At 46.0% G+C, this 21466-nt stretch overlaps 1 protein-coding gene across 5 annotated transcripts in view; it reads left to right on the plus strand.

Moving 5' to 3' along the window:
- The window catches only part of GDPD5 (glycerophosphodiester phosphodiesterase domain containing 5), a 340619-nt gene that overhangs the window by 179010 nt on the left and 140143 nt on the right, over window positions 1–21466 (plus strand). The window contains exon 2 of one of the 5 annotated variants that reach the window (XM_073334883.1): window positions 11790–11891. The exons of the other annotated variants lie outside the window; for them this stretch is intronic. The gene's annotated coding sequence lies outside the window, so the exon portion shown is untranslated. The remainder of the gene's footprint in view (window positions 1–11789; window positions 11892–21466) is intronic. 5 annotated transcript variants of the gene reach the window in all.

Genomic DNA, 21466 nt, shown 5'->3' on the forward strand with positions numbered 1-21466 from the left:
CCCTGGTGGGATTTGAAAGGCTGTTCACTGCCCAGAGCCCTTGTTGGAGTTGGGGTGAACTCGGGTAAGATTATTAGCATGCATGTAGGTTTCTTGATTGCTTTTAATGTTTTCTCTGCAGTGCTTTCACCTTAAAAATAAATGTGCTCGCTTAGAAAGAGCGGTGTGGTACCTTTATATCTGGGCAGTAACATTGTTTACAGTCTCTGAGGAGAAAAGAAAAGTAAGCCTGTTTACACAGCCTGATTTTGCTGGGAATATCACAGTGGAGGCAGAGAGCTGTGCAGCCTGGAAATGCCCTGGTGAAAAGGGAGAGAGATGTGCCTTCACCCAAGGTGACAGCGGGTGACTCAGAGCCTTGAGAATGGGTGAGTTTGGTGGACCATAGAGAGGGAATACAGGTGCAGTTGCCCGGAACTCTGACTAACTTTTTCACTCTTGCTACTGAAAGTTAAGCGAAAACGGGGATATATAAGAAAAAAACTATAACCTTTCAGAGTAAAAGCCGTTTTAGTCTGTATTCGCAAAAAGAAAAGGAGTACTTGTGGCACCTTAGAGACTAACCAATTTATTTGAGCATAAGCTTTTGTGAGTTACAGCTCACTTCATCGGATGCATACTGTGGAAAGTGTAGAAGATCTTTTTATACACACAAAGTATGAAAAAATACCTCCCCCCACCCACTCTCCTGCTTATAGGTTATCTATAGCTTATCTAAAGTGATCACTCTCCTTACAATGTGTATGATAATCAAGGTGGGCCATTTCTAGCACAAATCCAGGGTTTAACAAAAACGTCTGGGGGGGGGTTAGGAAAAAACAAGGGGAAATAGGTTACCTTGCATTATGACTTAGCCACTCCCAGTCTCTATTCAAGCCTAAGTTAATTGTATCCAATTGGCAAATGAATTCCAATTCAACAGTCTCTCGCTGGAGTCTGGATTTGAAGTTTTTTTGTTGTAATATTGCAACTTTCATGTCTGTAATCGCGTGACCAGAGAGATTGAAGTGTTCTCCGACTGAAAACCAGCGAGAGACTGTTGAATTGGAATTCATTTGCAAATTGGATACAATTATCTTGGGCTTGAATAGAGACTGGGAGTGGCTAAGTCATTATTCAAGGCAACCTATTTCCCCTTGTTTTTTCCTACCCCCCCCACCCCCCCCCCCAGACGTTCTTGTTAAACCCTGGATTTGTGCTGGAAATGGCCCAACTTGATTATCATACACATTGTATGGAGAGTGATCACTTTAGATAAGCTATTACCAGTAGGAGAGTGGGGTGGGGGGAGGTATTTTTTCATGCTTTGTGTGTATAACAAGATCTTCTACACTTTCCACAGTATGCATCCGATGAAGTGAGCTGTAACTCACAAAAGCTTATGCTCGAATAAATTGGTTAGTCTCTAAGGTGCCACAAGTACTCCTTTTCTTTTTGCGAAACTATAACCTTGTGTCTGAGGATAATATTGGTGTTAGGATATAGATGTAAAGGCCTATACTCAAGAATTTAGGTGTATTCTTATCACTTGGCTAGTTATAGAGGTATAAAAAAGAGAATAAAAATCACTGTCTGCCAGTGTAATGTCCTTCTCTTACTGTGACAGTCTGAGGCCCTGTTTTTAGGCTAAGGCCTTTGGCTAAGCAACAGAGGCAGCTATAAGCTGGGAAGCGAACGGTCACATCCTTACATTCCAAACTAGTCACATTGAAAGAAGGTGCTATTGGGCTGTTAGGAATACAATCCTGCCCTGATAGTGCCTATCACCTCCAGAGAAAGAGAAGTGCCTAGAAGATGTAAAAGAAAACTTAGTTTGATAGCATCCTGTCTGGCAAGAACCCACTTATCAATAGCTGGCATGTGAAATCCTCATTTCTGTAAAAGGAAAATGAGTACTTGTGGCACCTTAGAGACTAACCAATTTATTTGAGCATAAGCTTTCGTGAGCTACAGCTCACTTCATCGGATGCAGCTCACTTCATCGGATGCATCCGATGAAGTGAGCTGTAGCTCACGAAAGCTTATGCTCAAATTGGTTAGTCTCTAAGGTGCCACAAGTCCTCCTTTTCTTTTTGCGAATACAGACTAACACGGCTGCTTCTCTGAAACCCTCATTTCTGTGTTTGTTCTATCACTGTAATCCCCATTTCCCTATGGTTTGTCTGCCTATTCTCTGTCTGGTTCTGTGATTGTTCCTGTCTGCTGTATAATTAATTTTGCTGGATGTAAAGTAATTAAGGTGGTGGGATATAATTGGTTAAATAATCATGTTACAATATGTTAGGATTGGTTAGTTAAATTTCAGTAAAATGATTGGTTAAGGTATAGCTAAGCAGAACTCGAGTTTTACTATGTAGTCTGCAGTCAATCAGGAAGTGAATGAGTGGGTGTGTGTGGGGGGGAAATGGGAACAGGGAATGGGGAAATTGGAATCATGTTTAGCTAAAGGGGGAAATGGGAACAAGGACACAGGTAAGCCTCTGTGGTGTCAGAGCTGGGAAGGGGGACACTAAGGAAGGAAACTGGAATCATGCTTGCTGGAAGTTCACCCCAATAAACATCGAATTGTTTTCACCTTTGGACTTCGGGTATTGTTGCTCTCTGTTCATGCGAGAAGGACCAGGGAAGTAAGTGGATGAAGGAATAAGCCCCCTAACAATTGGTATAATGGGCATCACCAGGTGGTGCTGTTTAGTCTTCCAAATGACAGGTTTCAGAGTAACAGCCGTGTTAGTCTGTATTCGCAAAAAGAAAAGGAGTACTTGTGGCACCCTAGAGACTAACCCATTTATTTGACCATGAGCTTTCATGAGCTACAGCTCACTTCCAAATATTTTTCTTAACATGTGAGCAAATGGTCAGTCTTGGAAAGACATGCTGTGCTGTTGGAGTTTTTGTTGCCTCTGTGTAGAGGGAGCTGCATGAGCAGGAGGAGAGCTTGCTCTCTGTCATTGCCTCAACAATTGAATCTGATCAGAGACAGAGGTGCTCCGTGAAAGGCAAACATTTGGTTTAGGCTCAGACTCCTGAAAGAACAGGTTGCCCTACATGCTGTTTGATCCCCTGTTATTCCAGGATTGGTGTACGTGTGTGTCATAAATATAAAGGGAAGGGGAAACCCCTTTGAAATCATAGAATCATAGAATATCAGGGTTGGAAGGGACCCCAGAAGGTCATCTAGTCCAACCCCCTGCTCAAAGCAGGACCAATTCCCAGTTAAATCATCCCAGCCAGGGCTTTGTCAAGCCTGACCTTAAATACCTCTAAGGAAGGAGATTCTACCACCTCCCTAGGTAACGCATTCCAGTGTTTCACCACCCTCTTAATGAAAAAGTTTTTCCTAATATCCAATCTAAACCTCCCGCACTGCAACTTGAGACCATTACTCCTTGTCCTGTCATCTGCTACCACTGAGAACAGTTTAGAGCCATCCTCTTTGGAACCCCCTTTCAGGTAGTTGAAAGCAGCTATCAAATCCCCCCTCATTCTTCTCTTCTGCAGACTAAACAATCTCAGTTCCCTCAGCCTCTCCTCATAACTCATGTGTTCCAGTCCCCTAATCATTTTTGTTGCCCTTCGCTGGACTCTCTCCAATTTATCCACATCCTTCTTGAAGTGTGGGGCCCAAAACTGGACACAGTACTCCAGATGAGGCCTCACCAATGTCGAATAGAGGGGAACGATCACGTCCCTCGATCTGCTCGCTATGCCCCTACTTATACATCCCAAAATGCCATTGGCCTTCTTGGCAACAAGGGCACACTGCTGACTCATATCCAGCTTCTCGTCCACTGTCACCCCTAGGTCTTTTTCCGCAGAACTGCTGCCTAGCCATTCGGTCCCTAGTCTGTAGCTGTGCATTGGGTTCTTCCGTCCTAAGTGCAGGACCCTGCACTTATCCTTATTGAACCTCATCAGATTTCTTCTGGCCCAATCCTCCAATTTGTCTAGGTCCTTCTGTATCCTATCCCTCCCCTCCAGCGTATCTACGACTCCTCCCAGTTTAGTATCATCCGCAAATTTGCTGAGAGTGCAATCCACACCATCCTCCAGATCATTTATGAAGATATTGAACAAAACCGGCCCCAGGACCGACCCTTGGGGTACTCCACTTGATACCGGCTGCCAACTAGACATGGAGCCATTGATCACTACCCGTTGAGCTTGACAATCTAGCCAGCTTTCTACCCACCTTATAGTGCATTCATCCAGCCCATACTTCCTTAACTTGCTGACAAGAATACTGTGGGAGACCGTGTCAAAAGCTTTGCTAAAGTCAAGAAACAATACATCCACTGCTTTCCCTTCATCCACAGAACCAGTAATCTCATCATAGAAGGCGATTAGATTAGTCAGGCATGACCTTCCCTTGGTGAATCCATGCTGGCTGTTCCTGATCACTTTCCTCTCATGCAAGTGCTTCAGGATTGATTCTTTGAGGACCTGCTCCATGATTTTTCCAGGGACTGAGGTGAGGCTGACTGGCCTGTAGTTCCCAGGATCCTCCTTCTTCCCTTTTTTAAAGTTTGGCACTACATTAGCCTTTTTCCAGTCATCCGGGACTTCCCCGGTTCGCCACGAGTTTTCAAAGATAATGGCCAATGGCTCTGCAATCATAGCCGCCAATTCCTTCAGCACTCTCGGATGCAACTCGTCCGGCCCCATGGACTTGTGCACGTCCAGCTTTTCTAAATAGTCCCTAACCACCTCTATCTCCACAGAGGGCTGGCCATCTCTTCCCCATTTTGTGATGCCCAGCGCAGCAGTCTGGGAGCTGACCTTGTTAGTGAAAACAGAGGCAAAAAAAGCATTGAGTACATTAGCTTTTTCCACATCCTCTGACACTAGGTTGCCTCCCTCATTCAGTAAGGGGCCCACACATTCCTTGGCTTTCTTCTTGTTGCCAACATACCTGAAGAAACCCTTCTTGTTACTCTTGACATCTCTGGCTAGCTGCAGCTCCAGGTGCGATTTGGCCCTCCTGATATCATTCCTACATGCCTGAGCAATATTTTTATACTCTTCCCTGGTCATATGTCCAACCTTCCACTTCTTGTAAGCTTCTTTTTTATGTTTAAGATCCGCTAGGATTTCACCATTAAGCCAAGCTGGTCGCCTGCCATATTTACTATTCTTTCGACTCATTGGGATGGTTTGTCCCTGTAACCTCAACAGGGATTCCTTGAAATACAGCCAGCTCTCCTGGACTCCTTTCCCCTTCAAGTTAGTCCCCCAGGGGATCCTGGGCATCCGTTCCCTGAGGGAGTCGAAGTCTGCTTTCCTGAAGTCCAGGGTCCGTATCCTGCTGCTTACCTTTCTTCCCTGCATCAGGATCCTGAACTCAACCAACTCATGGTCACTGCCTCCCAGATTCCCATCCACTTTTGCTTCCCCCACTAATTCTACCCAGTTTGTGAGCAGCAGGTCAAGAAAAGCGCCCCCCCTAGTTGGCTCCTCTAGCACTTGCGCCAGGAAATTGTCCCCTACGCTTTCCAAAAACTTCCTGGATTGTCTATGCACTGCTGTATTGCTCTCCCAGCAGATATCAGGAAAATTAAAGTCACCCATGAGAATCAGGGCATGCAATCTAGTAGCTTCCGTGAGCTGCCGGAAGAAAGCCTCATCTACCTCATCCCCCTGGTCCGGTGGTCCCTCCTGGTCAGGGGAAAGCTCCTCTCACCTGTAAAGGGTTAAGAAGCTAAAGGTGACCTCGCTGGCACCTGACCAAAATGACCAATGAGGAGACAAGATACTTTCAAAAGCTGGGAGGAGGGAGAGAAACAAAGGGTCTGTGTGTCTGTCTATATTCTGTCTTTGCCGGGGATAGACCAGGAATGGAGTCTTAGAACTTTTAGTAAGTAATCTAGCTAGGTACGTGTTAGATTATGATTTCTTTAAATGGCTGAGAAAAGAACTGTGTTGAATAGAATAACTATTTCTGTCTGTGTATCCTTTTTGTAACTTAAGGTTTTGCCTAGAGGGGTTCTCTATGTTTTGAATCTAATTACCCTGTAAGGTATCTACCATCCTGATTTTACAGGGGGGATTTCTTTATTTCTATTTACTTCTATTTTAATTAAAAGTCTTCTTGTAAGAAAACTGAATGCTTTTTCATTGTTCTCAGATCCAAGGGTTTGGGTCTGTGGTCACCTATGCAAATTGGTGAGGCTTTTTATCCAACATTTCCCAGGAAAGGGGGGGTGCAAGTGTTGGGAGGATTGTTCATTGTTCTAAGATCCAAGGGTCTGGGTCTGTAGTCACCTAGGCAAATTGGTGAGGCTTTTTACCAAACCTTGCCCAGGAAGTGGGGTGCAAGGTTTTGGGAAGTATTTTGGGGGGAAAGACGCGTCCAAACAGCTCTTCCCCAGTAACCAGTATTAGTTTGGTGGTGGTAGCGGCCAATCCAAGGATGACGGGTGGAATATTTTGTACCTTGGGGAAGTTTTGACCTAAGCTGGTAAAGATAAGCTTAGGAGGTTTTTCATGCAGGTCCCCACATCTGTACCCTAGAGTTCAGAGTGGGGGAGGAACCTTGAGAGTGTGTAAATAAGTTACACTTGCGTATACCTAGACTCCACATCACTGATTTCTCCTCCACTGAGAGGATGAACTGCCAGGATCCAGAATCCGCTACCTGTCAGCACAAAGAGCTGATCTCAGAAGAAGAGGCAGCAATAACACATGCCAGATAGTACGCTAGGAATGTTTCGTTGACTAGAAGTCAAGTCAGTGGCCTTCATAGTAATCTGTAGCTCTTTCATACATACTTAATTTTTCTTATCCATGTGCCCACGGTCAATGAGCAGCAGGAAATGACCATGGTTAGGAAACCCCTGTAGTCCACTACAGCACATGCAATGTCAGTGTTGGTTTCTGCCAGCTGCGTGTGCCTGGGGTGAAATGAAGCCCTGTGATAGTTGTTGGGTAGCTGTGCCAAATAGTTTGGCACAAACTACTGGGGCCTCGGAACATGAGGATTCCAGCCGACCTATAGTAGGGGAGTGTTTCCACCCACTTCCCTAATTAGTCTTCGGTGTTGCTACTTCCCCTCCCCCTGACTCCAAATTATTTGGATCCTGTTTTACAAGAGCTGCAGGTCTGTTTTAATGATATTTACTTTCAAACATGAAGTGTCTGAGAAGCAAATCCCCTCTAAGTGCAGGACTGCACGTGTCTCCTGAGAAGAGCTCTCTTGCCCCGATTCCTACAAAGACACCTAGTGACTGATGAATGAATTAATCATTGAGTGCACTGGAGTCGAGAGAAAGCAATATCAGATATTGCCCTGAATCCTGTATGGGAAATTATTATTGCTACAATGCCAACAGTACATTAAGTGCTTTACAGATACGCAGGAAACAAGATACCTGCACTGAGATGCTTACGATTATAAATGAACAGCATGCAAACAGAGGATGTACCAATAAGCATGCTGACTGACCAACAGTTTAAGAAGTACTGTGCTCATTTCCCAAGTTTTGTTTGGATTTTTTTATCACTAACTTTATTTTTCCATGTAGGGAGGGTTAGAATTTAGAGGGTGTTTAGCAAAAAGTGTTTTTAAGGAGGGTCTTGAAAGAAGGGGGAGGTTGAGATTTTGGGAGGTTAGGGAAAAAGTTCCACAGTCATGGAACTAAATGGATGAAGAGCAAGAGAGGTTGTGGAAAGTGATAGTCCTTTTTTATCTTGCATGTACCATACTTTCTTAGAATAACTATCTCTTGCCGTGTACTTAGAGAATTCCTTTGGGAAGGTTGTTAAGCCAAGTGGAGACACGGCAAGAGGCTGGTATGTTTAGTCTCAACTATAGATTCCTAGATCTCATTAATAAGTAAAGTCAGTCTACGTCCGTGCTTGTAAAGGAGATGATTAGGAAAATTCAGGTGGAGCAGAGGAATTGTTGTTCCTTCAGTAGGTGGCGCTCTTCTTTCTCAGAAATGGAATTGGGAAAAATCCTGTCTTAGGGAATATGAAGGAGAGCAATGAAAACAAGTGAGAATTATTTAATGTGAAGATATTACTATTCTGCCTGCCTGTTTATCGGCCCCTGATCGTATGTGAAATTAGCAGATAAGATGTCTGTAGTGACTGTCAGAAAAGCTGGTGCATCCAAACTTCCTCTTTTGTGTTGCAGAGAGAGTGCTGGAAGGAATTACAGCATATGCTGGCATCCTCTTGGTGCTGTAGTGTGGGACTGTAGCATTTGAAGTGCATGTTAATTGTGAAACTCTTTGAAATAATGCGTTGGACTTCCCACATTGGAGAATATCAATGTGCATGAAATGACATCTTTGGACAGGAGATAAAGTAAGCAGAGCAAGAGGAGACTTTATTTTACCTAAAATTATTATATTAAACCTACATTTTTAAAATGCTATGATGTTGCTTAAAACGATCCTGGGTGCCAACAATGAGAATGTGCCATATCATTATTGTAGCTCCTGGAGGTGCAGTCAGGATCAAGGCCCATTTGTGCTAGGTGCTGTACAAATATGGAGCAAGAAACAATTCTTGTCCCAAAGGACCTGCAGTCTGATTTAAGGTAGGATGAAACAAGTGGGTGTAACAATGATTCTACAGCAATGGGGAAGGGAGGACGACCATAATGGTGGTAGGTAAATGTGGTTGCCATGTTACATTTGGCCTGTCCTTTGCAATATCATAGAAATCATAGAATATCAGGGTTGGAAGGGACCTCAGGAGGTCATCTAGTCCAACTCCCTGCTCAAAGCAGGACCAATCCCCAATTTTTGCCCCCGATCCCTAAATGGCCCCCTCAAGGATTGAGCTCACAACCCTGGGTTTAGCAGGCCAATGCTCAAACCACTGTCCTCTCACATCTCAACTCTTAGAACCTAGAAGTTAGTGTCTTCAAGGAAGCAGCACTGCAAAGCTTCTCAGCCTTATCATTCCCTTTAAGAGAAATACAAACTAATTGAGTTTATAGAACTCCTTTCACATGAGATCAGCACAAATGCCTTCCAATAACATACGGCGAACAGCTTCACACAATTATGATTAACCATATCTTTAAAAGACCAGACGTTACTTTAAGTAAGCCCAGATTCCAGCACAAATGCCATGTATTTAATGCCACTAATGGTCTTTGATTTAGAGTGAAAAGTGGATAAGAGGCTTGGTGTTTTCATGGACAATTCTACTTTCCCTGTTTGTTCTACTCTGTTCTCGGACGAGTATTCCAGTGCAAGGCCAGGGCCGAGGCAGTATTAGGAAGATTTCGGTGTCCATGTTGTTCTGTTCTGTGACTAAGAGAAGATTCTCTCTCCAGATCTATCGCTCTGGCCCCTTTCCCAAACGATAAATTCACTTTGAAAGGGAAGAGATCCCACAACAACAGTAACACACTCTCTATGGCCAACACTTTAAAACTAGCCGCCTTGTGTGCCCTAGACTGCACCAAGCTCTCTGACTTTCAGAGATGCTGAACTCCCATAAAAATCAGAAGAAGTCAACTGTGTGGTCTTTGGTTTTCAAAGACCATCAAAAGCATTAATGGCAAGGCTGGTAGACCAGTAGTAGGGGCGACTGATTTGTTGTCTGTAGTATCTATCGGTTGTTTAAAATACTGTGTGAATTGTGCATGTAATAGTCTACTCACCCACGTTGGCCTCACCCTCCCTCTCGCTGATAGATACATCTGCTTGTGGCATCTCATCTTAAATTAACCTGTAGTTTTTCTTTAGCAGGGTCCATCATACTATGGGCTTGTCTACGATACAGCTTAAGTTGGATGTAACATCTCTCAGCGGCATGTAAACACCCCGCCCTCCCCCGAGTGACCTAAGTTGCATTGATTTAAAGCAGTGACGACGCTGTGCTCTTTCAGTGACCTAGCTTCCGCCTCTCACTGAGGTGGAATTACGTCACCGAGAGAGCGCTCTCTCGTCGGCATAGCACGTCTTCACTGATGTAGCGCAGTAGTGAAGACAAAGCCCTGTGTAAGTGCAGTGCCTCGCACAATGGGGCTCTGACCCTCGCTGGAGCTGTTGGGCACTAGTGATGCAAATAAATAATTATGCCCTTTCGCACCAATGTCATTTTACGCAAATGTCTGAGGCTTTTAAAATATAGGGACAGAAGAGTATAATTATTGTAGCGATATGCACGTGAAGTCGTTTCTAGCTCTGGTTACTGGAGCTACTTCTAGAGCTGTTGCTCAAAATAATTATATTACAACCACCCCACCTCTTCCCATATGTGTATCTGAGGCATGTATCCCTGTTTGTTTAGGAGAGTGAGGCATCCCTTCAGGTCTAGGCATATGTTTGGAGAAAAATATACTAATGACAGACCCCAGGGTTCAGGGTACAGAGCTAGAAATGGGCAGTGCAGGAATTGAGGGGTCCCCTCCCACAGGAAGTTAGCTGAGAATTGATGTACTCATTGCATTCAAAAGGGGGAAAGCGTGCTATTCAGGAGTACCTCTGTGGGCCCCCAAGATAAGCCATCCTTGGCAAGGATGACTTTGCAAAACGGCTGTGCAAATTTACCATCTCAGGATCAAAAATTGTACTCCCACCCTTTGTCATGGTGATTCATAATGAAGGTCTGTGTGTAGGGGGAAGCAGAGTCATAGCGTATTTGCTTGTCAAACACAGATGTACTCATGAGGCAAGTGAGGAACTGGAATTTTTGCAAGGCTGATTTGACAGTAGCCAGAGGGTAGAAGGAACTTATAAGAGGGAGGAAAATCACCTTCACCAACTGCAGTGTGGTGATGGGAACTCCCGAGAGCCTGTTCTAAGAACGTTGGTGCGTGCTCTGTTCAGTATCCCAAGCTAGATAAACTACACCCTTCCTACTGCTTTCTTCAGAATAACACACCCGTTTTCTTATCAAAGCCCTTCCCCCTCAAAGAAACAACTGTTCCCAAACAGGGTTTGTGCTAAGTAATTTAGCACCTGGCTTACGAACCTCTTGGTGCTCTAAGACCCAGACATTTCTGGAGCCTGGCCAAAGAGCATGTGTGTCTGAAAGTTTACAGCTGCTAGGAAATGAGTGCTGTGACAAAGTTCCTCCTCTGCCCTGGTGGGTCCTGCGCTTATTGGCAGATTTGCTCGCCTCAGAGGTTCACGGCAGCCCTCAGTTTGGCCACTTTTGTGGCTCAAATCTACCATTCACTCAGTTAGCCTCATCACTGGCCAGCATGGGGAAAAGGAAGAACAGCAATCCTCGCAGTCTCTGCTGATCCACCTAGTGGATCGGGGAACAGGCCAGAGACCTTCCCCTCTGGTGGAACCCACAGTCCAGGTCAACTCTTCCAGTATCAAGCAGGGAGATGGAGGGATGGGGGGAATCTGGGCCCGCCCTCTACTCCAGGTTCCAGCCCAGGGCCCTGTGGATTGCAGCTGTCTACAGTGGCTCCTGTAACAGCTGCGTGACAGCTGGGCTACTTCCCCATGGCCTCCTCCCAACACCTTCTTTATTCTCACCGCAGGACCTTCCTCCTGATGATGCTTGTACTTCTCAGTCTTCCAGCAGTACGCCTTCTCACTCTCAGCTTCTTGCACCTCTTGCTCCCAGCTCCTCGCACGCACACCACAAACTGAAGTGAGCTCCTTTTTAAACCCAGGTGCCCTGATTAGCCTGCCTCTTAATTGATTCTAGCAGCTTCTTGATTGGCTGCAGGTGTTCTCATCAGCCTGTCTGCCTTAATTGTTTCCAGAAAGTTCCTGATTGTTCTGGAACATTCCCTGTTACATTACCCAGGGAAAAGGGACCTACTTAACCTGGGGCTAATATATCTGTCTTCTATCACTTTCCTGTAGCCATCTGGCCTGACCCTGTCACAGTGCACGCAGTGAAATCCCTGCTGGGCAGCACATCATAAATGATTGACTGCTGGACCCAAGAAATCGCAAGCAGCCAAGGTGAGCTTGCCTAGCTTAGGGCAGGGTTGCATTCAAGATTCCTCTTCTACAATGAATAGCAAGTTTAAAAGGGAGGGAGGGGGGAGGGATAGCTCAGTGGTTTGAGCATTGACCTGCTAAACCCAGGGTTGTGAGTTCAATCCTTGAGGGGGCCATTTAGGGATCTGGGGCAAACACTGGGGACTGGTCCTGCTTTGAGCAGGGGGTTGGACTAGATGACCTCCTGAGGTCCCTTCCAACTCTGATATTCTATGATTCTGTGTGAATTTAGGGCTGGTGAAAGGTGCTTCCCTTTCTTGGAGCTTGCCCAGCTCTGGAGAGTGGGATTTATTGCAGGCCCATGTCGGGAGTCAATGCTGGGAGCCCTTGCTATGTTGTCGGCGTACCTCACTGCGATTAGAACAGCAGGGAGCCTGAAAGCCCTTGGGTCAAGCCAGGGTTCTCAGGGCTTCCAGTCCTAGTGCACTGACAGGGAGCCTGGGAGCCATGGATGAGCTTGGAAGCTGGGGTTTTCAGGTTTCCAGCTCTGCGGCGGAGATGCTGGAAGCCCAGGGTTCACTGACCCCGGGGCAGCCTGCATGGCTGGGCAGCCCCAGAGGTGCCAACCCTAGAAGCCCTCACTCAGGTGCCCATCAGCCCACCAGGTGAGCCTGCAGTAAACCAGATAGATTTCCAGTGGAACCGGGCCTGTGTTTTATTGGAAACTCCTTGAAACAACAATTGTTTTGTGGAAACACGTTTTGACAAATTGATATTTTCTGGCAAAAAGTTGGTTGGTCGGGAATGTTCCCAACCAGCTGTAAGTGTACAGAAGTGTGTGCTGAAAACGTGGCTGCTGTCGCCTTGGGGATGGACTGCTAGAGGATGAGCAGATGGCCCACCATACTATTTGTGAAACCAGGGCTTGGTCTAGGCTTAAAATTTTGCCGACGTAACTATGTTGACCGTAAGTGATTTAAGCTATACTCGCAAACCCTTAGTAGACACGTCCATAAGGTCATGTTTTGGCGTGAGTGAACACATGGGGAGGTCACAAGGAGCCTGTGTTCTGTTCAGCAGGGGGTTGGTATCAATCCAATGCTGCTGCTGGACATACTGGAGGGAGCTGTGTTGGACAGGGCTATATCCTCAGTCCTTCTGCACCAGCCAGCAAAGTGCACACAGTGTCCAGTCCCAGGATGGTGTAGCAGTCACATCCCCTGTGTCCCTGGGGGCATTGTGCCCTCCCTGAGGAGCATTTGATGGGACAGTGCAGCTCTGTATTGCTCCTACCTACCAATGCATGCAACTGTTGAGTCCTAAGAGGGTAGGTTTGCAGCATGGCTGTTTCCTCCTTCCTTATCCCTGCTCTATCCCTCATGACCTTCAATGAGATTTCTCCTCTCTGCAGTTTCTGTGGTGTGGGAGGGCACACATGACATGACGTGCCCTTGCTAGGAGATTATGGGCTGTGAATGGGATGCGCTGCACCTTCGAGATAACCTGATGTGGGAGGTTTAATCATACACCCTTTGGCTTTTAACGCTTTTCAGTCTTTCTGTGGTATGTGCTGTCTCTAATTTAGGCCATTTCCACTTGTTCCAAATATGATGGCAGCAGCTGTGTTCCCAGTTTCAGCTCTAGTGCGGGCAGGTTTTAGCCACTGGGCTGATCGTAGGATCATCCTGTGTAGTAAAACCTTTCTCTCTAAATACATGGTCCTGTGTGAGAATTCTTACATTTTTACTTCCTGAATTAGCATCTCATTGGCTTTGCTCCCTTGAATGTGGTACTATTTAAAGTAGTGTTGATTGACTATAATTACATGGGTTTTCACCTGTTGTACATTGTGCTCACAGCTAAATGTGTGGCCTAAATTTTCAAGTGGTGGTCCCTAAAGTTCGTCACCGAGGATGATAAATCTTTCAGAAGTACCCAAGTCTCATCTTCAAAAGTGACTTGGAGACACGAAGGAGCCAAAGTCCCCTTGACTTTTGATGAGGTTTAGGCTCCAAAGTGCTTGTCAGTTTTGACGTGGGACTTAGGCCTCTGAGTCAGTTATACGCTCTTGAGACCTTTAACCCTAAATTCTAAAATAGCACCCTGATTTTTTTCCCCCAGAGCTATGGACTACTGCAACTTCTGTTGTGTTGGGATTTTTGGCTGCTTCAGTGTGTCTGAAAATCAGGACACTATTTCTATGGGTTTAGTACCCAACATGTGAAAATGTTGGCCTAAATCTGTTCTCCGCTGTGTGTATTGTGGATACTACACCTCTACCCTGATATAATGCGGTCCTCGGGAGACACAAAATCTCACCGCGTTATAGGTGAGACCGTGTTATATCGAACTTGCTTTGGCCTGCCCGTTCCTTGTTCCCTGACCGCCCCCTCCAGAGACCCCCCATCCCTAATCACTCCCAGGACCCCACCCCCTACCCAAACCCCCTGCTCCCTGTCCCCTGACTGCTCCCTGTCCCCTGACTGCTCTGACCACCCCCTGACAGGCACTCACCAGCAGCGGTGGGAAGCGGAACAACGCGGCCCCAGCCCGCTCCACTCTGCCACCTCCCAGCCGCGGTGCTCCACTTCCCGCCACTGGTGAGGGCAGGGAGGTTGGGGAAAGGACGCCCCCCCTTACTCACCTGTGGCAGGAAGCGGAGGGCTGTGGCTGGGAGCTGGTGGAGTAGAGCGGGCTGGGGCTGGGCTGCTCTGCTTCCCGCTGTTGGAGAGTGAGGGGAGGTTGGGGAAAGGACGCCCCCTTGTACTCACCTGCGGCGGGAAGCGGAGCGGCATGGCCCCAGCCCACTACGCTTTCCTTGCCCGGGCCCCAGCCGTGTCACTGGGGGCGGTGTTGGGGAAAGGTCCCGCACTCACCTGCGGCGGGAAGCGGAGTGCCACGGCTGGGAGCTGGCGGAGTGAAGTGGGCTGGGGCCGCGCTGCTCTGCTTCCGCCGCTGCCGGTGAGTGTGGGGGGGATCCCTTCCCCCAAGACCCCTCCTTCCCCCAAGACCACGGCTGGGGCTGGGGCGAGGGAAGCGAAGTGGGCTGCTCCCAGCCTCCCGCTAATCCCTTGGGCCACTCTGGGCCCCAAAAGTGCCCCCCTCCCACAGCTCCTGCCTCCCAGACCCGGGGGGTGGGAGGAAGAGAGCCCCTGCCCGCCCCCGAGACCCTCTGCCCTTTTTCAACCCCTCGGCCCCGGCCTGGCACCCTTAACACGCAGTGTGTCGGAGCTTAACCGCGTTGTATGCGAACCCGCGTTCTATCGGGGCAGGGATGTTCTGAGAATTAATGAATGTTTGTAGTGCACATTGAATATGAAAAGAGCTAAGTGCAGAGTATTTTTTTATGCCCCTTTGCCAACTCTTCAGGGAGGAAGACATGAGACTTCAAAATGGCTTTAGAAAGCAAAGTTCATTGCAATGGATTGTGTAGATTTTAACTAATGTGGAACTGGCTGAAAACCTAACATTTAAATAGGTTTCATTTGGGTTCTCTTTTAAAAGTCAATTGCTCATCTCCAGTGACTAGGACAAATGGAGGGAAATATTGCCTGAAATGGCAGGGATTTTTGTTTTTCTTGCTCAGTTCACTCTTACAGGGATTGCAGAGGCCATTGTTCGAACAGGACTTATCCCCTCCAAGGGGGATAGCCTTTACAAACTGTCCTATGCTGGAAATCCATGCATCAGATTACAACCAAACTAAATGACACCTCGGTCAACTGGGGACAGGCAGATGAAGGACAGAGAGATAATTGGCGAGGTGCTAACATACTGCTCTTTCCACTTCACTGAGGGACCTAGGAAAAAGAGCTGCTAATCAGATCAGATTCTTATGCTTTTCATTAAAATACAGGGGCAAATCATGCTGTCTCAAGTCATGCCATGAACTTCCTTGGACCACTCCTTTTTATGGACTACTCAGATACCATGGTGATCACTGCAGTAGAAAACTCTAGATAGATTTGGGAGCAGCAAATGCAGGATCGGTCCCAAATGAAGTGTTAGATTATTTTAGCAGCATGTGTATGTTTAATCTAAGTGGAAAAGATAAAGTTGGTGTTTTCAAATTCTCTGGCAGTGAGGTTCTTGAAAGGAGTCACTCGTCTCCATCCACTGATTAAAGAGTCACTCGTCTCCATCCACTGTTGGACCTTCATACTGTCTTAGCCACTCTTATGGGGCCTCTGTTCAAACAACTTCTTCAATCTCCCTTCTGTGTCAGAAAACTGCCTTCCTGTGGTGATAACAGCTGCAAGGAGGGTGGGAGAGTTGCAGGCTTTGATGGCGGAACCCCCTTACGCTCAATTTTCTGCACCCTAAGTTTTTATCTAAAGTGGTTTTCCAGTTTCACTTGAACCAACCTATATATTTTCCAATATTCTTCCCTAAGCTGCTATGACGGCTTCCCTGGGGTGCAGCCTGAAACTGGGGTGCCGCTGAGCCCTCTGTCTTACCAACCAAATTTGTTAGTCTCTAAGGTGCCACAAGTACTCCTTTTCTTTTTGTGAATACAGACTAACATGGCTGCTACTCTGAAACTTTGGAAAGAAAATCCTGCAGTCCTTGTTTAAATAGGCTCTGAGCCCCATCTCCTCCTTGTACTGCTTGTGAGTCACCTAAGTAGAATACACAGCTGCATCTACTCAAAGAAGAAAAACGGTTGCCTGTCTGTAACTAACTGTTCTTTGAGATGTGATGCAGATGTGTATTCCACATCCTCTGACCCCTTTGCGTCTGAGTCTGTTCTTCTGATGTTTGGTGCAAAGGAACTGATGGGGTCAGGATGGCACCAGCTTTATATGGCCAGGGGCAGGGCTAGTGATGCATACTAGGGTATTGCTAGGCCAAATTCTCTGGCTCCGGTGCGCTGACATGCACATACCTAAGTAGAATACACATCTCCGTCATATCTTGAAGAACAACAGTTAGAGGTAGGTAACTGTATTCCCTCAGATACTGTAATTAAGTAGAGCATTGGTTCTCGTCTTTTTCCATCAGCCCATGTCCAACAGGAAAAAGATTCTGGACCCCACCCTTTCTCCTAGGGAGAGTGGTCGTGACCCTCTGGACTCTATTCATGACTCCCCTGTCAAATGGAGCAATCTTGTTATCAGACTCCCTGCTGCAGCATCTGTTTTTCGCTGAAGACTGCACATCTAAGTGAATAATCTGAAAGGCTGTAAAGCACTCAACAGAAACCTGAAGGGGAGAACTCAATTCTCATTGAATTGGTCAATGTGCAAAAGAGTGTATTCAAATAGCTACCGTATGTTCAAACAACAAAACCCTTGAATTACCACTAATGGTTCAGGTATGAGCCACCTACAGAGAAGAACCCAAAATGTAACTGAACCTAAAGTTAAGCACATGTAACTTTTAGGTAGCCACCGGTAGGGTGGGAGGGCAGCGTACAATCAAGAGTTCTTAAGGACAAAGTAACTACCTCGTTTTTTCCATTTTTAGAGCACTTTCAAAATATTGATCTTCCTGAACACCCCATGGGAAAGTGTAATAAATATTTGTATCTGCAATTTACAGGTGGGGAAGTCAAAACTAGAGCTGGGTGAAATTTATTCAGGTAAATAATTTATTTGCCAAAAAATGCAGTTTCAGTCAACCTGGAACAATTCATAAATTTGACCTGAAGCTTTTCAGGGGTGGCGGGGGAGGAAGGAGGGGTGTGTGTGTGAGAAGATTTAAATTCACATCTCCTTCCTCCCACCTCAGTACCTTTATCACCAAGCTACAGAATCCTATTCTCTCTCTCTAGTCTCCGTCCAGACCCAATGAATATTTAATATTTGTACTAAGTGGAACAGCTTCAAAAGGAGAGATTGAGAACACCCTAGCCTAGAGCCATGTGGTTAGGGCACTCACTTAGCAAGGGGAAAGACCTGAGTACAAATCCCTGCTCCAGAGTGGGGAATCAAACCTGGTCCCATGTCCCAGGCTAGTGCCCAACCAAGTGTTTAATTTGTAATGAGAGGTGCCAAGGCTCAGCCCTGGCACAAATTAAGCCCAACCAGTGGGCAAAAGTTTCACACACCTCACTGTGATGGGTTCCGCCTGGGGTGCCACCTGGAACTGGGGTACCACTGAGCCCTCTGACCCACCAACCTGGGCTCCCTCTCACACTGTGCTGCTGTGACAAGTTGCAAAGCCCTCCAAACTTGCACTTTGACCAGCATTCACACAGGTAGGGACACACCCAACTGCAGTCACATTCAGGCTCTCTAACCACCAGCCTCCTAGCCTAGGACCCCAGAGCAGAACCGTCCTGCCTGGTCAAATCTGGCCAGTATATGGTTTTAAAACCTGGTCTCTCTCTCCCTCAATGTGAAGAGGACCATGAACACTTATGTCCAGGGTTGTGAGCTCAATCCTTGAGGGGGCCATTTAGGGATCTGGGGCAAAAATTGGGGACTGGTCCTGCTTTGAGCAGGGGGTTGGACTAGATGACCTCCTGAGGTCCCTTCCAACCCTGATATTCTATGATTCTCACTTATGACCAAGCTGAGATTTGCCCCAGGCACCTTAGTCAAAGGCACGCTGGTTTGTATTAAAACATAAAATAAGTTTGTTTAACTACAAAAGGATAGCTTTTAAGTGATTATAAGTGATAGCAAACAGATCAAAGCAGATTACCTAGTTAATAAACAAAACACGCAAGCTAAGCTTAATACACTAGATAGGTAGGATATGAATTAGCAAGTTCTTACCCTGACTGATAAACAGACTGGCAGATTCTTAAGGCACAAGCTGCCTTGGCTTTTCAGCTTGGGTTTCCCAGGTTTTCATACACAGTCTCTGTAGCCTGGGACCATCACTTCCCCCCCGTTCAGTCTTTGTTCCTCTGGTGTTTCCAGATGTGGTGGTGTAGGGAGAGTGAGGTACCCCCATGATGTCATTTCCTCCCTTTTATATCTTCTTCCCACTTGCTGGAAAGCTCTTTTGCTGTGACTTGGGTCAGACAGTTCCCAGTGTGTAGCGCTATTGCTGAGAGGTTTCTGTTGTACACAGTTCTTGGGGTAATCATTAACATTGTTTGGCCTTTTTACTTTTGTACCTGAAAGGCTGCTTGTGGGTGTTTTCAACCTCAGGACATGTTTCAGTAACACATACATAGCCAAACTTCATAACTTCACATGCAATGATAGCACATACAATCCAACGAGATATTAATGTCCAGCTGATTAAGACTTTGAGTGATACCTCACAAGGCATATTTTGTATAACACATATCCTAATAACATGTCAGTGGTGAATATTGGGATGCCAGGGTGTTGCACACACACATGGTTTGCTGGCCCGAAATGGGCTCTTTCATCTTTTTGACAAATTCCATATAGTTTTAGAACTGAATACTTTTCTGGCAGAACCGAAAAATCAATTATTTTCCCAGCTGTAGTCAAGACAGAGAGAGGTTATGTGACTTGCTCAGGGCCTCAGGGTCTGTGCCAGATCCAGGATTAGAACTCTGGAAGTCTCACCTTCTGGTCTCCTATTCAGACCTTTAAAATATGTTGCCTTTAGTTGAATCAAATTCTGTTTCTGAGGCTGTTGCTTTAAAAAAATTAGTTATTTGTATTACAGAAGTGCCAAGAGGAATCAGTCAATAACTAGGACCCCTTTATGCTGTGGGTTTTATAGAAAGTCCTCGTGACTTCTATAAACCTCCCAGACTTCTATAAACCTCACTGGCTGTTTCTGCCTCCATAGCTGTCTTGTGGGCAGCCTCCTCTGCGTTAATTCCCAATCGTCTTAATTCCATCAGTCTTTTATGTTCATTTTCTTTCTCTTTTGCTTCCAGTCTAGCTAGCTCTAGTTTAGTAGCTGCTTCACTGGTAGTCATTTCCCTGCTTTTTTTGTGCTGGGCCACACCCCCTCTGCAGTTCACTGAAACTGGGATGCACTCAGCTAAGGGGCTTCTTAGTTAACGGAGACTTTCTTAGCACTCCGTGTTCAGCCTTTCTGGGCAATTTGCAACCTGTGCAGTTCTAGCTTGTTCTGATCTTCATTCTTACTTATTTTGCTTCCTTTTCTGTCCCTATTTCCCTTACCCAAAATAAGCAAACAGAAAATAACAAACCAGTAACCTCTTTCTCTGTTCTCCAGTCACCACACTTAAAACTCACTTAAAATCACTACCAGTATCTCAAAGCAGTCAGCTGTGCACAGATCCTGCTCGACTACGCCACTGTGATGGGTTGGGTCACAGAACCCCTCTGTTAGGATATAGATATTCAGGTCTCTCTGTAAAGGCCTATACTCTTAAGAATTTGGGTGTATTCTTATCACTTGGCTAGTTATAGAGGTATAAAAGAGAGAATTAAAATCACTGTCTGCTGGTGTAAGGTCCTTCTCTTACTGTGACAGTCTGAGGCCCCGTTCTTAGGCTAAGGCCTTTGGTTAAGCAACAGAGGCAGCCCTAAGCTGGGAAGCGAACAGTCACATCCTCACATTCCAAACTAGTCACATTGAAATAAAGTGCTATTGGGCTGTTCGACATTATCAGGACAGGATTGTATTCCTATCACCTCCAGAGAAAGGGAAGTGCCTAGAAGATGTAAAAGGAAACTTAGTTTGATAGCATCCTGTCTGGCAAGAACTCTCTTATCAAAAGCTGGGATGTGAAATCCTTATTTCTGTGTTGTTTTATCATTGTAGTCCCCATTTCCCTATTATTTGTCTGTATAATCTCTGTCTGGTTCTATGATTGTTCCTGTCTGCTGTATAATTTAATTTTGCTGGGTGTAAACTAGTTAAAGTGGTGGGATATAATTGGTTAAATAATCATGTTACAATATGTTAGGATTGGTTAGTTAAATTTCAGTAAAATGATTGGTTAAGGCATAGCTAAGCAGAACTCAAGTTTTACTATATAGTCTGCAGTCAATCAGGAAGTGGATGTGTGTGTGGGGAGGGGGAAATGGGAACAGGGAATGGAGGTGCGGAAATTGGAATCATGTTTTGCTAAAGGAAGAAATGGGAACAGGGACACAGGTAAGCCTCTGTGGTGTCAGAGCTGGGAAGGGGGACACTAAGGAAGGAAACTGGAATCATGCTTGCTGGAAGTTCACCCCAATAAACACTGAATTGTTTGCACCTTTGGACTTCGGGTATTGTTGCTCTCTGTTCATGCGAGAAGGACCAGGGAAGTAAGTGGATGAAGGAATAAGCCCCCTAACACCTCCTTGGGGCTGCCAACTGGTGTGCCAAGACTTCTGCCCCTGCTTTGCCTGCCAGCTTAGGACTCCAGCACCCTGTCTTGTTGAGCCAGACCCACCAGTCTGCTCCAACGCAGACCCAGGATCTGAACCATGTGCCCCAAAGCTGCAGACTTAATTGAAAGCAGCTTAAGAAGTGTTCCTGTCTTTAACACTCAGATGCCCAACTCCCAATGGGGTCCAAACCCCAAATAAATCCGTTTTACCCTGTATAAAGCTTGTACAGGGTAAACTCATAAATTATTCACCCTCGAAACACTGATAGAGAGGTATGCACAGCTGTTTGCCCCCCCAGCTATTAATACATACTCTGGGTTAATTAATAAGTAAAAAATGATTTTATTAAATACAGAAGTTGGATTTAAG

Source organism: Lepidochelys kempii, chromosome 1 (assembly GCF_965140265.1).
Source record: "Lepidochelys kempii isolate rLepKem1 chromosome 1, rLepKem1.hap2, whole genome shotgun sequence".
Lineage (NCBI taxonomy): Eukaryota > Metazoa > Chordata > Testudines > Cheloniidae > Lepidochelys > Lepidochelys kempii.